This window comes from Pteropus vampyrus, unplaced genomic scaffold, assembly GCF_000151845.1.
Source record: "Pteropus vampyrus isolate Shadow unplaced genomic scaffold, Pvam_2.0 Scaffold137, whole genome shotgun sequence".
Lineage (NCBI taxonomy): Eukaryota > Metazoa > Chordata > Mammalia > Chiroptera > Pteropodidae > Pteropus > Pteropus vampyrus.
The window spans coordinates 204074-219828 of NW_011888918.1; the positions used below are offsets into that span (position 1 = coordinate 204074).

The following is a 15755-nucleotide window of genomic DNA, read 5'->3' on the forward strand; positions in this document are numbered from 1 at the left end:
TTATTTATTCCCAGAATTTTTTCTTTCATAGATGATCATGACCTTTTATGATCACAGTAACATATAAAATAACAAAGACAAGGAAGTTCATAGTAATTTGAAACAGTCTATCACCACCGGAACCCAACAGACCCCAAGATATGCTAGAAACTTAAAATCAAAGATCTCCAGAGTATGTAAAGAACTCTAACACATTGGTGAGTAAAGAAAAAAAAGGTCCCAAAGCCCCTCCCCCCAAGAAAATGCAGGAATAGTTTGGAATAGGCACTGATTAAAGAAGATATAAAACTGGGCAAAAAAAACCAAAAAATATATATGTATTTATGTATAAAAAATGTATAAACATTATATATATAGAGAGAGAGAGAGAGAAAGAAATCGACAGAGAGAGAGAGTGAAGCATTCAAGATTATTAACTACTAGGGAATTGTAAAATAAGCTACAAGAAACCACCACATATTCGTGAGAAGGTTTAAAATAAAAAGACAGGCTAAATTGACCTACCATATGATCCAGCAATTCCTCTCCTGGGTATTTACACTAGAGACTTAAAAATTCATATCCGAAAAGATATTTGCACACCAATGCTCATAGCAGCATTATTCAAAGAGCTCCAGGACATGGAAGCAATGGAAGTGTCCTACCACAGATGATTGGATAAAGACGCTGAGATACATAAATACAATGGAATATTACTCAGCCATAAGAAGAAGTGAAATACTGCCATTAGTGACAACATAGATGAACCTCGAGGTAATCATGCTAAGCGAAATAAGCCAGACAGAAAAAGCTGAAAATTACATGATATCACTAAAAGCAACAAATGAACAGGACAAACAAACAGATGCTCATGGACATGAATAATAGACAAGTTATTTCCAGAGGGTAGGGGAGATGGGCAAGGAGGGAGATAAATTGGGTAATAGGGGTCAAATATGTGGTGACAGAAGGAAATCTAACTATGGAAGGTGAGCACACAATGTAAATATATATACATAGCATACTGTTAAAATGTACAGCTGAAACATTGGATTTTGTTAACCAATGTCACCATAAAATAAATTAAATAAATAAATAAATAAATAAATAAATAAATAAATAAATAGACAAAATCAAATTAAAAACAACTGAAGTTCTCAGAGATTACTGATGAGATATATATTAGTACCACATTTTGGGAAACAGTTTGACATCATCACTTACATGTGAACAAATGCATATCCCCTTCCTCAGAATTTCTACTCCTACATATTAACCTTATAGGAATGCCCTCATGTGCTGATGAAAAATATGTATAAAAACCCACTCTTTGTAGTGTAGACGTGTACACTATTTGTAATATCAAAAAGTTAAAACAACCTAAATGTCTATCAACAGTACATAGGATACATTAACAATAGAATATTTGTGCAATGGAATTCTATGGAGCAGTGAAAATGAATATGACTACAGGGGCAATGATTTGGATGGATCTTAGAAATATAATGTGAACCAATTTATTCAGGAAATAAAATCCAAATTTCCTAAGTCAATTTATATAAAGTACTAAAAAAGGAAACACTAATTCAATCGGAATAATTGTTAATCTGAGTGAGAGACCAATAATGTTCTATTTTTTTATCTAGATGCTAGTTAATTCCAGAGATATAATTTCAAAAATAAAATTATCAAAATGTTTATAAAGCTCTAAATCTATAGAAACAAAAGAAAATTTATTCAACTTTATGGTGATTTTAAGCTTTTCATTGAAGGTATAATAAAATAATTTTGACAAAATGGAGAAGTTCTTATTGTTTTGTTAGTTTTTTTTGTTTAGTTAATATTAAGAAATTATCTGCTTTTAATGCTTGGTAAAGCAATGCTATAGTTTTGTTATGATTTCTAGCAAGGAAGCATGATTTGGGAAGATGGAGCATTACGTTATTGGTAGCAGTGACTGAGAGATGACAGTAATCAAGTATGGTAATTTAGATCTGGAAGATGGGGTTGACAGAGGGAATGCAAGTTAGGATGAAAAAGCACATGGGTTTATCTGGTTCTAGGTTTCAGAATCCAGAATTGTAAGCCAGTGAATGGGTTTATTATCTGAAAATTGTGTGATCATGTTCACAAATCAGAAACAGATTGATGAGTCTTGCAGGACACATGAGTACAGGCAGAGGTCTTTCTGCTGTTTTATACTATAGAGCACTCATGAGGAATCTGAGCTGGGTAGGAAGAATAAGTGGAAGGAGATATGACTGAAGTCTTAGAAGAAGGACTTAGGCCCTCAACAAAAAACAGACATCACAGGAAAAGAACAGTGTGCCTTTCAGACACAGAAAACCCTGTCAGTGAGCTCAGAACACACTCACTGCAGGAGTCAATAATATCTAAGCAGGGCAAGGCCAGCTAATTCTGAGGTAACCACTTTCAAAGAAGAGGCTCCTTGTGGCTTTAATATTTTAGAAGATTCTAACTAAAATTAGACCGTGAGATGAGGCTAAGACCAAAGGTGCAATCATTAATCAATAAAAAAGAAACATCAGTAGGCAAGAAATGACTGGTATTTCCTGCTTCTGTCAGTTACTAAGGGAACTAGGAAATATTTCATTTAAGACAATATTGATTAAAGTTTAACCAAATATGATAAATATGCTAAATCTTAAAATCATGAAGAATAAGGTTAATGAATACAAAATATAAAGGCCATCAAAACAAAGTTTTACTATTTAAGTCTATATCTTTCCCTTTTGCAAAGCATAATAATGAAGGCAAACCTACATTTTTATCTATTAACTACTACTTGGACAAGTTTCTTAAATTCCCTAGGCATCAGGTCTGCCGCTGATGACAATACTATCAGTGCAGGTGAAGCACTGAGTACAGTGCTTGGCTCCCTGAAATCTCTGAGAATGTTCATAGTCCTTGTTAGCTCTTTCATTGGAATAGTTCTTTTTCTTTACCTATAAGATAATAGTAATCTCAGACTCAAAATTTTCTAATTCAGCATGCACAGTGCATATGTTAGTAAAAACACCAACTATCACTCACATATTTTATCATCACCCTGAAACTAAATAGTAGACTTATCTTTCTAGAGCTCACATTTAGCATCAATATAGAACACTAATTTTTCCTCTTATTTTAATGGAAGAATAAAGAATATTTATAAAAGCCGACAGTTATTGTGAGAACATTTTCTCCATTATGTAACAACTATGCAAATTCTATCTTTGAAATATTATTTTTACTAAAATCTTATCCCATTGAGAAATAATCAGTATAACCACTTCAACTTCCCTATTTTCAATGACATAGTTCTCTTATATCAATAAGGATCAGATTGATTGGCATTTAGGAGATATATTTATATGTTTAAAATAAATGGCATTATCTTAACACTGTATTTTGAGTATTTTGTATATATTTTCCTTGCAAATATTAATTGATATTGGTATTTTCCTTTCAGAAAGCTGTAACAATTTTAAGAAAAAAATAATCTCTGCATACACAGGTGTGAGGTTCTGAGAAACAAACCCTAACAGCACAGCTTGGAGAAGTTACAGCCTTCAGAAAGAACTAGCATCAATTTTCCAGGGGACAGTTTTAAAAAGAATATTTTTTTTAAGTGTAAATTGGGTTTTTGGTCCTGATCACATTATACTGCAGCAAACCATAAAATTAAAAGAGGCTTTCTTCTAGGAATTAACATATCTGAGAAGTGGGTAAAAAAATCTTGAAGTCCTCTTAAATATAATTTTAAAAATTCAATAAGTCAGTAAAATTACTTTTTTGGTTTTTTTGCTTTATGTAAATTTGATTTTCTCTATTGTATCTGCTCTATCATTCACTCAACAAATGGTTTTATTTCATTATTTTATTACTTTATTTTATTAGTTTCAAGTGTACAGTACATTGGGTTTTTATACAGTTTATAAAAAGATTCCCCTAATTGTTCCTTCTCTCCCTGCTTTTCCACCTGGCCAATATATTAATGCTAACTAAATTCCCTATGCCATGCTCCCTATCCCAGTGACTATCTATCAACTACTAATTTGTACTTATTTAACCCTTCACCTCATTCTCACAGCCCCCCAACTTCCCATCCCCTCTGCCTGTCACCAAAAAGTATTTTATATTTGTGAGTCAGTTTTTGATTAGTTTGTTCTTTTTGTTCTTTAGATTCTGCTTCAAAGTGAAATCATGTGGTATTTATCTTTCTCAGTCTGACTTATTTCACTCAGCATTATATCCTCTAGGTCCATCTATGTCATTGCAAATGGTAGGATTTCATTTTTTTAATGGCCAAGTAATATTCCATCCTATATATGCACCACAATTTTTTATCCAATCATCTGCTGATTGGCATTTAGGTTGCTTCTGTATCTTAGCTATTGTGAATTGTGGCACCATGAATATTGGGGTGCATAGATCTTTCCGAATTACTGTTTTGCCTTTCTTGGATAAATATCCAGAAGTACAAATGCTGGGTCAAAAGGTATATCCATTTTTAATTTTTAGAGAAAACTCCAGACAGTTTTCCATAGCGGCTATAACAATTTCAATCACACCAGCAATGCTTGAGGGTCCCGTTTTCTCTGAAACCTCGCCAACACTTGTTGTTCTTTGATTTATTGATCATAGTCATCCTGAGAGGTGTGAGGTTATATCTCATTGTGGTTATAATTTGCATTTCTCTGATGATTACTGACCCTGAGCATCTTTTCATGTCTATTGGCCATAACTATTTCCTCTTTGGAGAAATATCTATGCAGTTCTTCTACAATTTTTTAAATTGTATTGTGCTGTTTTTGTTGTTGTTAAATTGCATGACTCCTTTATATATTTTGGATTTTGACACAGCAAAAAGCTGGTGGAGGGGAGAGTCCACGATGTGGCTGGATTAAACTGCATGGACAACAGCTATTATTATTGATAACTATCCTACCCACCAAGGAGCGTAATTTGGCTAATCACCTGTGCCAGTCGAGGGTCCCAGAGATACTGAATTGATGTCAAAGCGGACATGGCCGGCCACAGCTCCCCTCTGGGTTTTCACCTGCCTTGGGCCTGGTAGTTTCAACATTGCACAAGAGCCACACGAAGACAGGGCCAGGGAGAAAGAAAAACCTCCAGAGGCGAAGATGCCAGGCTCAAAAAGTGGATCTGAGTCCCTTGTTTGTCAACCCAGAGACTTGGAGTGAAAACATGAATATTGGTGAACTGGACAGTCAGGGCAGGGAGGGAACTGGAACCCAAATGGCCAGCTACCCCCACAGGTTTCCTGTTGTCCGGCCAGGTGCTGATTACCCCGGTGGGGACAGTGCAGTGACTGCTGCCCTTCAATGCCGGGAAATTGCTGGGCCTGACCCCCACAGTGAAAGAGAACATCTGGCCAGCTTTTGGCCTTGGCCTCCCCTGAGATTTGGTTTCTTCATCCCTGCTAGCATTTAAGGCAGGAAGCCGGTAATAACAGCCGTGACAGAGCCTGAGCAGAGAGCTTCATCGATCAGCAAAGGTTGCATTTGTGTGTCCTGAATCTCAAATGAGTGCTCAGTATTCCTGTATACATTGATTCTCAATCAATAGCACACTATATTGAGGCCCCATGCTATTGGGTTGCACCACGTCCTCCCCTGCCTCAGCCTCAGGCAAATGAGAGGGAAAGGGTGTGCCCTCTTCACTGGCCCCAGTGTTCTTAGATACTACATAAGAGCCAAGACTCAGGCCTTCTACCTTGCCACCTGCAGTTAGCAGCTGGCCCACTGGGAGGCCAGCCTCATCTGCCTTGCATCGAACTCTTTCTCCATTCAAGTTGTGTCTGCATCTTCCATCTGTTTGCCCAAATACCGCAGGCTGACTCCTTTGGCCTAGCGGCTTGTGCAGCTGCTTAATGAGAAGATGAGTGGTTGCCAAATAGCCCTGGGATTTCGAGGATGCATTTTCCTGGAACTCGAGCCTCTGCCACGTCCCATCTGAACACCTCACATGAACATGCTATGACTCTCATCCTTTGAATGGACCCCCAGCCCACCAAGGGAAAGGAAATATATATGATGCTGAAAGTAACAGGGCCTTTCTGCTTTTACTCCCATGTGGACCCTGAACAGAGGGCAAGAAGTACAGAATCAAAAGGAACAAAAGAGAATATAGAGGCTCCGACAACAGACCAGAACCTCAGGACGGCAAGAAGACAACAACGTGTAAAGAGGGTCAGCGCCTGGGTGAAGGTCAACAACCTAGCAGCTGTTGCTGAGCACTCATCGTACTAAACAGTGTTGGCTCATGTGTTAGCACACCTGAAATTTTCCTAAGTTACTGAAGCCATGCATTTCAGCTGGGTTTCATTTGGTCAAAATGACAGACTGCAGCGGGGTTTGGGGTGCTAATCCCCAGCTGGACTTACTGCTTACGACAGAACTGTGGACAACTTGGATCTCTGTGTGGACTTGACTGGATGGCTTTCAGGTGAGTCACAGACATGGTAGCACAGGACATTGGTGTAAGGTGAGAGGAAGTTGAAAATAACTGGCAGATCTGGTGCATGACTGTTTCATGAGAGTGTGTCAAACACATGAATCTCCTAATCTGAAGAGGAATTAAACTCAAAACAGAGGAGTTCAACTCTGTGAGTAGTCCACTTCTCAAAGGCCAGAGGGGTTAGAGCATAATACTTTCTGGATCGGGTTGCCAGGAATGGAGACATGAAAAGATAGCTGTGATGCTGACTCTATACTCCTTTTCTCAAGATTTCACCACAAAAAAATATGAAGTTTTGTGGAAAAATGAACATTTTCATCAAGGAAAAAGGGTACTCAGAAGGCCACTGTCTCCTAGAAGTCTGATGAAATGATGGCTCGTGGGACCCAGGCTTTTGCTGACAGTTGGATATTCCTGCCCTGTCAGGATTTTTGCCTCTGTCTAAAACTCTGCTATGATTCCTCCCCGAAGCAATCCTGAATCTATAAGGAACAATCCAGGACGCTGTGATTCTGTGATGCAAACCCTTATAAGTGTTTCAAGGGCAAATGATAGTCAAGTATGAGGTGAGAATGGGAGTGGGTGAGTGTAAAAGGGGCCCACGGGATCGACAGTATGGTGATGGGTGATAAAGAGTCCTCCTGAGCACAGCTGACTGATAGGGGCTGCTCTAATTTCAAGGCCGGCCACTAGGAAGGCAGATCATCTCGGACGACCGTGTCCCCACAAACACCCAAAATTCAACAAAACATTACAGGGAAAGGCTACGGTGAAGCCTGAAGTCCCCTTGGAGCATAGAATAGCTTCTGTACTTACTATGTTGAAAAGCATGTGAGACAAGCCACCGTCAGTCCCTCTCCTCAACCATCGGGGCCCTCGGCCAAGCTGTGGCCTCAGATGGAAGGGCCTCCTTGAACCACAAAGGCCATGCTGGGCTCTCGCCTGTTGGTAAGAGGAAGACCTAGTTCTGAGGTGGATTCTGCCCTTAACCTTGGGAAGGCAAGCACGCATGAGCAAGCTGTGCATCCCCCAGTGGCCTAGTTTTAAAGTTCAAGGCCGCTGCAGGCCTGGGTCTTCTGCACTCTCCTCAACTCTCAGGCATGCCTTGCTAAAGGATAAAAGAGTGCATGACTGGCAGCATGGCTGGGTTAAGGACATGTGGTCTTGCTTTCTGAGCCACTAGTCAGGCTGAATGAGACTTCACCAAACTCCAAGTCCCCAGTATCCAATTCCCGCCTGCCCTACTCTGGCTGAGCAGTGGGCCTGAGGCAGGCATGCTACCAGAAGCTGGGTGGTTTCTTGAGTCCCACAGCCCTTCTGTGGGATGCAAGAGTGCCTAGAGTGAGGATGGGAGATGGGGAAAACCGGCCAGAAGTGGGCTGTGAAAATGGTGGGGTGAGGAACGTAGGCATCATTGTCATGCGGATGAAGATGGTAGAATGGGTGAACGCAGGAATGTCAAATTGCCTGTGAGAGTTAAAGAAACCTGAAGGAAAAGGAACATGGCCTGCTGGAAAATTCCCATGAGTTAGAATGGGATGGGGTGTGAAGGTGGAAGGTAGAATGAGGGAGTAAGGGAAAACAACAGAGCTTGAGGGTGAAGGTTAGACACAGCAAAAGGCTGAAGGAGAGGAGAGCTCACAGCCTGGCCAGCATCTAGCACATGCAAAACAGCTGCGATTTATTAATTCTCTCTCCTAGGAGAGTTAATTGGGTAACTCTACTGAGCAAGGCCGGGGGCCTAGAGAGGCTCAATTGATGTCAACTGGCCCCTGCCCAGCCAAAGCTCCCCACTGGGCTTTCACTTGCCCTGGGCCTGGCCACTTCGAGACTGCAGAAGAGCCGAGTGAAGACAGGGTAAGAGAGAATAAAAAACCTTCAAAGGGGAAGGCTCGGCTGAAAGAGTGGCTCTTGATCCCCTGTTTGTCGGCCTGGATACTTGGAGCGAAAGCATGAATATCATAGAGCCGGACAATCAGGGCAGGGAGGGAACAGGAACCCAAAAGGCCAGCTATCCCACAGTTGCCTCTGTTGTTTTCCCTTACTCCCTCATTCTACCTTCCACCTTCACGCCCCATCCCATTCCAACTCATGGGAATCAGCCTGATAGGAGCTGATTGTCCAAGAAGGGGTAGGGCAGTGACTCCCATACCCTCCAGTGCCGGGACCTTTTCTGGCCTGGCCCCCAGCGTGAAAGAGAGCACCTTGGTAGCTCTTGCCCTGGTCCTTCCCCCAGAATTGGTTTCTTCATCCCTGCTAGTGTTGAGGCAGTAAGCCAGTGATAACCGCTGTGAGGGAGCCATGAGCAGAGGTCTGAATTCTATAGTCAAGATTGCATTAGTGTGTTTAAAACTTGATATGAGTGCTCAGTATTCCTGCCTACAGCTGAGACTGCATCAATACCACATGGTACTGTGGCCTCACATTACTGAGTCGTACCACCTCTTCCCCAGCCTCAACCCAGGCCAGACCGGAGGAACAAGGTGTGCACTTTCCACTGGCCTCAGGGATCCTGGAGACCGAGAGCCAAGCCTCAGGACTTCGGCCTGGCCTCCTGCCAGAAGGCAGGCCATAAGCAGCCAGCCTACCGGGAGGCTACCCTCACTTGCCTTGCATTGACTCTATCTCCACTTAAGCCATGTCTGCATCTGCAATCCGTCAGCCCAAATGCAACAGGCTGACTTCTTCGGCCCCGTGGCCTGTGCAGCCACCAGTGCTTAGTCCGAAAATAGGTGTTCACCGAACAGCCCTGGGATTTCAGTGCTGCATTTTCCTGGGACTCTAGCCTCTGCCACTCACTGGCTGAACACCTCACATTAACATGCCATGACCCTGACCCTTTCGACCAGACCCACAGCATGCTAAGGGAAGTGAAAGATGTCACTGAAAGAAACAAGGTCTTTCTGGTTTCACTCCCATGTGGACTTGGGACAGAGGGCAAGACGTAAAGGAGCAAAACAAGCAAAAGCGAATTCTTCGGCTCTGAAAGAAAACTAACTGGGAATGACCAGAGCCTCAGGGCAGCAAGAGGACAACAACATGTGCAAAGAGAGTCAGCGCCAGGGTGACGGACAACCACCAGGCAGCTGATGCTGAGCTGCAATGGAATCAACAGCTGTTGGCTAATCAACTAACACACCTGACATTTCCCGAGGTTTCAAAGCTACGAATTTCAGCTAGGTTTCATTTGCTACAAATGACAGACACTAGCAGGGTTTGGGGCGCCAATGCCGAGTCAGGCTTTCTGGTACAACAGAACCGTGGACAAACTGGATCACTGTGTGGACTTGACGGGATGGTTTTCGGTTGAATCACAGAGATGTTAATCAAGGACATTGGTGTAAGGTGAGAGGAAGTTGAAAATGAGTGGCAGACTGAGTGCATGACTATTTCATGGAAGTATGTGGAATATGTGAATCCCCTGAGTGCAGTAAGAGATGAACTCGAAAGGGACAGGTTCAACTCTCAGTGAGAAGGCAGCTTCTCAAAGGCCAGAGGTGTTACAGCCTCATACTTTCTGGATCGGGTAGCCCACAATGGAAACACAAAAAGAAAGCTGTGATGGTGATGCCTACTCAATGCTCCTTTTCCCAATAATACACCAAAAAAGGCAGCATCATGGAGGAATGAACATTCTTGTCATGGACAAAGTGTACTGTAGAGGCACCCGTCTCCTTGGAGTTGGGTGAAGATATGCCTCCCGAGACCCAAGCAGTTGACAACAGTTGCATATCTCTGCCCTGTCAGGGTATTTGCCTCTCTCTGCAACTCTGTTCTTATTCTTCCCTGAAATAATCCCTAATCTGTGAGGAACAACCCAGGATGCTCTAATTCTGCGAGGCAAAGCCTCCTAAGTGGTTTAAGGGCAAATGCTAGTAAAGGATTTGACGAGAATGGTGGTGGGTAGGGCGAAAGGGGCCTAGGGGATCAACTGTCTGACAGTGTTTGACACAGAGTCTTACTGTCCACAACTGACACATCGGGAATTCTCGAATTTCGAGGCTGGCCACTAGAAGTGTCAGGCAACTCAGACAACCATGTCCCCACAATCACCTGAAATTTACCAAAGCATTATGAGTGAAATGCGAGGATGAAGCTCAAGGTCACGTCAGAGCAAAGGAAAGTTTCTGTACGCACTATTTAGAAAAGCACATGAGATGAGCCACACCCAGGATCCCTCCTCAGCCATCAGAGCCCTGGACCAGGCTTTGGCCATAGTCTTACTGGGCCTCCTGGGGTCCGAAGGTGGCGCCAGGCTCCTTTTTGTTGGCGAAAAGAGGCTCTAGTTCTCTTGTGGATTCTGCACTCAACCTGGGCAGTCCAGCCAGCAGCAATAGATGGTGCGCCCCCTGTGGCCGTTGGCATGCAGCGCATGATGTCACTTATGTGTGGGATATAAACCAAAAAGCAAAAAATGAACAGGACACACAAACAGACACATGGAAATGAAGTATAGACTAGTGGTTACCAGAGCATAGGGGGTGTGGATAGAGGGGAGGTTTTCGAGGTAAATGGGGTCAAATATGTGGTGACAGAAAGTAAACTATAAGAGGTGAACACACAGTGTAAATATATATATATGCCTTACTGTTAAAGAGTACAGATGAAACTTACTGGATTTTGTTAACCAATGTCACCATTAAAAATAAATAAATTTAAAAAATAAAAATAAAATAAATCAGGTAGAAAAAAGAATGACAAATTAAATTTATGTTTCTTATTTCTGATACAAAATAATCAGTTTGTACTTTTGAATTCATATAATGTGTAAATTAAGCTGAAATGCAGGTTTCAAAAATAAAAAAATTAAGAAAAATCAAGAAATATTTAAGAGTATGGTAAATTGTTTATTGTATCTTGTGTAGATAAAACCATGAAATCCTTTATCTACTGTAATTTCCCTGTTTCTTCCACTGAAAAGTTGTCACTATTTGACATTAAATGCAGTTACTGTGTTGTCAAACTGACTGTCATTAAACCTATTTTCTTTAGTCATACATTTTCTTGAAAATCAGTAATGTTTGATGTTTTCACCATCCTCTACCTCTCTTAAATTCCTCTTCTCTTTTGGCTAACAGGCCATCATTATACACAGTTAATTAATCTTTTCCGTGGCCTCTTCAGTGGCTATTTCTTTCTCTCATTCGCTAAATGGAGGGCTTCTCCAAACTCAGACTTTTGCTCTTTTCTCCTGCCAGTCTCTCAAAGACACAGGACCAAATGGTCCTGGAGGCTCATTAATTCTTCTCTTTTGATAGATAAATATGTAAGTAATTTGTTGGATCAGAGTTGGGTCAATGGAGCTGAACTGCCTCTCAGTATCACAAGCTGATTAGCTTCATTAGCTCCCCTGCATTAAGATGTGTTACCTTGACCATTGTTACATGATCAATGCATTTTTCCTTACTTCACTTCCAAATTCCCTTTCAATACAAAGAGTGGTACAATTGTAAGACTGTTGCTTTTAGCTCTTCTTATGGTGTATTCGGGTATGTACCAATTATTTTCGTCTCTCTATAGTTTAGGGAAACTAGAGAGATACTTTTTCTTCTATGATGCCTTTCTGCCTCAATTCTTTCTCATACCTCATCCACCTACCCTAATCAGAATCAATTGCATCAAACAAAACCAGTTCTTGCTTCAAATGAAGTTTCCACTTCCTCAATCAAGAAGCTATGTAGTTCACCACAGCATTTATTTTCTTTACAGTCAAACCATGCATGTCTATGTTTCTCTGAAAGCAATTACCCACATGTTATTTTGCTGTTACTAATATTTGTATGCTTCAGCATCATAGCTTCTCCACCAGAATCTAAACTCTTTGAAGACAATGATGTCTGGAATCACTTGGTTCAGTCCTGAGTTGGCCAGAGTGAGGGATTCTTAATGACCACCCTGGCCCCTGGGTACCAGCTCCTTGAGCATAGTGGCTGGAGCAGTCAGGAGAAAAAAAAGAAAAGATGTCATCTTACTTATCCATGTCCCCACAATCTTATGTCCTCACAATGCTTATGCTTATCAAGTACTCCATATATTCATTTAATGTATAGTTTTGGCATGATCTATGAAGCATGAAAATAATGATTCAAGAGCTTTGTGACAGAAAACAGATTCATATTTTATATATTTTAAAAATAAATGAAGAATAGTTGTTGCAAGTAAAATAATAACTCAAAAAGTATTAGTGTGCAAGAAAGGTTATATATTTGTATGCACACACACAAACACATATAATAATTGCTTGATTTACTTTGTTTTTGTAAGTCTCTCACTGTGTCCATTAATACAATTTAAGATATTTTCCTAAAAATAAGATATAAGTCTTTCCTGCATAATTAAATATGAAATAAAGTCCAAGTCTTCATGCCTCTTAAGTGAATTATCTTTATTTTACATAATTGTAAGTTAGAACACTAGCATTAGTTAAAGAGTAATAATAATTATAAGAGGACCCACAAAGCTTTACCAATCCATATAATATACCAAGGATAATAAGTAATATCTGAGGATCAGAAAGAACACAATTCCACTATCCTACATTATACGTATATTTACCATTTCTATCTTAGAAGGCAGTAGTTTTGTTATTTGGCCATATGTCTAGCATTTTATTAGCATTTCATATGTTTAATTCATAAATGTCTTTGTAAGTGTAATGCAATTCATAATCCCTGAGAAGTATAAAATTATGATTCTATTAATTAGTGTAAGCCAGAATTTCATAAATTTTAACCAAAGTCATACATAACAGGCACTAATAGTAAGTACAATATGATTCTTGTATATAAATAATAAATGTCAAAAGATAAAGTTCAATAGAGCAATAGATAACATGACCACATTTCACTGACAGAAGCATCAAAGCATGCAGAGCAGGGTGGAAAAATTAATTTTCCTTCTACTTTCTAAGGTCTTCTGGAAGAACTAAAAATCAAATTAATATGAGAAATAAACAGGAGAAAAAATGACTAAATTTATTATGCATGTAAATATAAGTGTTCCATAAGAATGTGAGACCAGATGACAGATTACACAGTTAAGTTTTACAGGATATCTGGAGCTAAAAAGAAGTGAGGAGTTGTGGTTTTGGATTTCAAAGGGTAGGATAGCAATTCACATGGAGATAGAAAATCAAATGCTTGTAAAATAAATGTTTGTTGGGCCATCTTTAACAATAAGATACAGAGAAGACTTAGATCAAATGAGCCTTGCTGTTTTTTCCCTGTCTATCATAACTAGTTCATATAAAACTATAGATATCTATGATAATAGGACCCTTTATGGAGCAGGTACTCTTTAGCTTCTTTTAGGCAGTTATTGGAAAAGTTAAGAAGTTTTTCCTGAATATTTATTTTCTTAAAAAAAACAACAACTAAAAATAACCAATACTCCAAAAGGCATAATTTGAGATGCCAAATTCTGCTCCCTCTCAGCATCAAACATAATTTACTAGGTACATTGTCTATTGTACAAGCCAAGGAGGATTCACTATTTTCCCCTGAAATCTCCATACTGTTATCTATACTCTTTTCTCCTTCAAGATCCATCTCAAATTGTATCTTCTCTGAGATCACTCACATGGTACCTGTGCTCCTGAGATGGAAACTGAAAAATATGAAATTAGATAATATTATATCCTTGCCTTTGAGACCTCACAGGCCAGATGTATTTGTTTCCCATGATATAGGAATAATGGATGATTAAGGAGTTTCAAAAATTAGATGACTTTTAAACTGAGCCTTGTAAAATAGGAATTTACCTGTGAAACAATGAAGGAAGGACATTTTAGGGGTAATAATGCAAGCAAAAACAGCAAGGTGTAGTTATTCCTTGAGATGAAGGTAAATAACCAATGTGAAAATGAGAAATACAGTGACTTAGGAAATGCCAAGCAAAACAGGATCAAGAACCCCACTGAAGGTGAAAAACTGAAACTTCCGAAGGTTCATTCTATTTATATTCATTTTATGCGATTCTTTCCCCCATATTTCTTTCTATTATATAAACATAATGTTGAAATTTCTTTCATTGTTTCATTAATGGGAAGCTTTTTTTTATTATTATTATTCCTTAGCATATTCAACCAAAAACCAAAAATAATTATGTATGTGCCAGAGAGGAACTAGATTTATTGGGGTGATCGCTTCATATATTATATAAATGTCTAATTACTATGTAGTAACCTGAACCTGATATAATGTTGTATGACAAGTGTAACTGAAAATTTTTTTAAAATACTTAGAAAATGGGAGTTTCTAATTGCATAGTTCTGGGGCTTTGTTATCAATCAAATGTTACTGGTCTCAGAAACAGAATATAAGGTTGCAAAAATATCTGTGAACCAGAGAACGAACTCTATTTTGAATCTCAAATTAAATCAAGACTAAAATTGCTAAGCAAAAATTAAATTATTAACTATGTTAAACAGAAGTTCCTAAGAATGAAAAAAAAAATAAATCCTAAGTTTTGGCCCCATTGCTTATTCTTAGTATCAGTTGAGGAGAACCAGTTTATTCATTCCTTGACCCTTAAGTATTTTAGATTTAATTGTACATGGAAGCCATATAAAATGTTTTCCTCATGAAATGTGATTTTTTCATATTACATTTTAAGAAATATATATTATAATCTATACTCTAATTAAGAAAGGTAAATCACACATTACTGTCACCAAAACCGCAAATCAATTTGGGGAAGAATATGGCCTCAATGTATTGGGATTTGTAAATGTATTAAAATAAAATTCCATAATCATTTTAAAATTACCTTTTCCACAAGCTATTTTTCACAATGGAATCGTTTTCTTGGACAGATAAATTTGTCGTATTAAAAATGTAATTTTTTCAACTAGTTATATAAGATGTCTGGAATGTTTGAGACAAAAATATCACAAAGGGCATTATGATATCAGTTGTCATAAAGTAATCTCTAAGTTTTACAGTAATAAAGATTCGTCTACGGCCATGCCACCCTGAACAAGCCCGATCCCATCTGATCTCAGAAGCTAAGCAGAGTCAGGCCTGGTTAGTATTTGGATGAGAGAACACCTAGGAAGACCTGGTGCTGTAGGTGTAAAAAGAAATTTTTTTTAATTAAAAATAAATAAATAAAAATAAAAAATTAATAAAGTAATAAAGATTTAATAGAGTTTCTAAAACTGTGGCCATATGTTTATCATTAGAAATAGAAGGCCTTGAACATAACTGGGATATTAGGACTGAAAAAATAATGTAACATTCTACAATGTTGTTATTCAAGTTATAAGAGGAATGCTTTTGTAAGTCAGTTAATCA

At 39.1% G+C, this 15755-nt stretch overlaps 1 pseudogene; it reads left to right on the forward strand.

Annotated features, from left to right (window-relative positions):
• Positions 1-15415: 15415 nt before the first annotated feature.
• LOC111744582 lies at positions 15416-15534 on the forward strand (annotated as a pseudogene).
• The last annotated feature ends 221 nt before the right edge of the window (positions 15535-15755 follow it).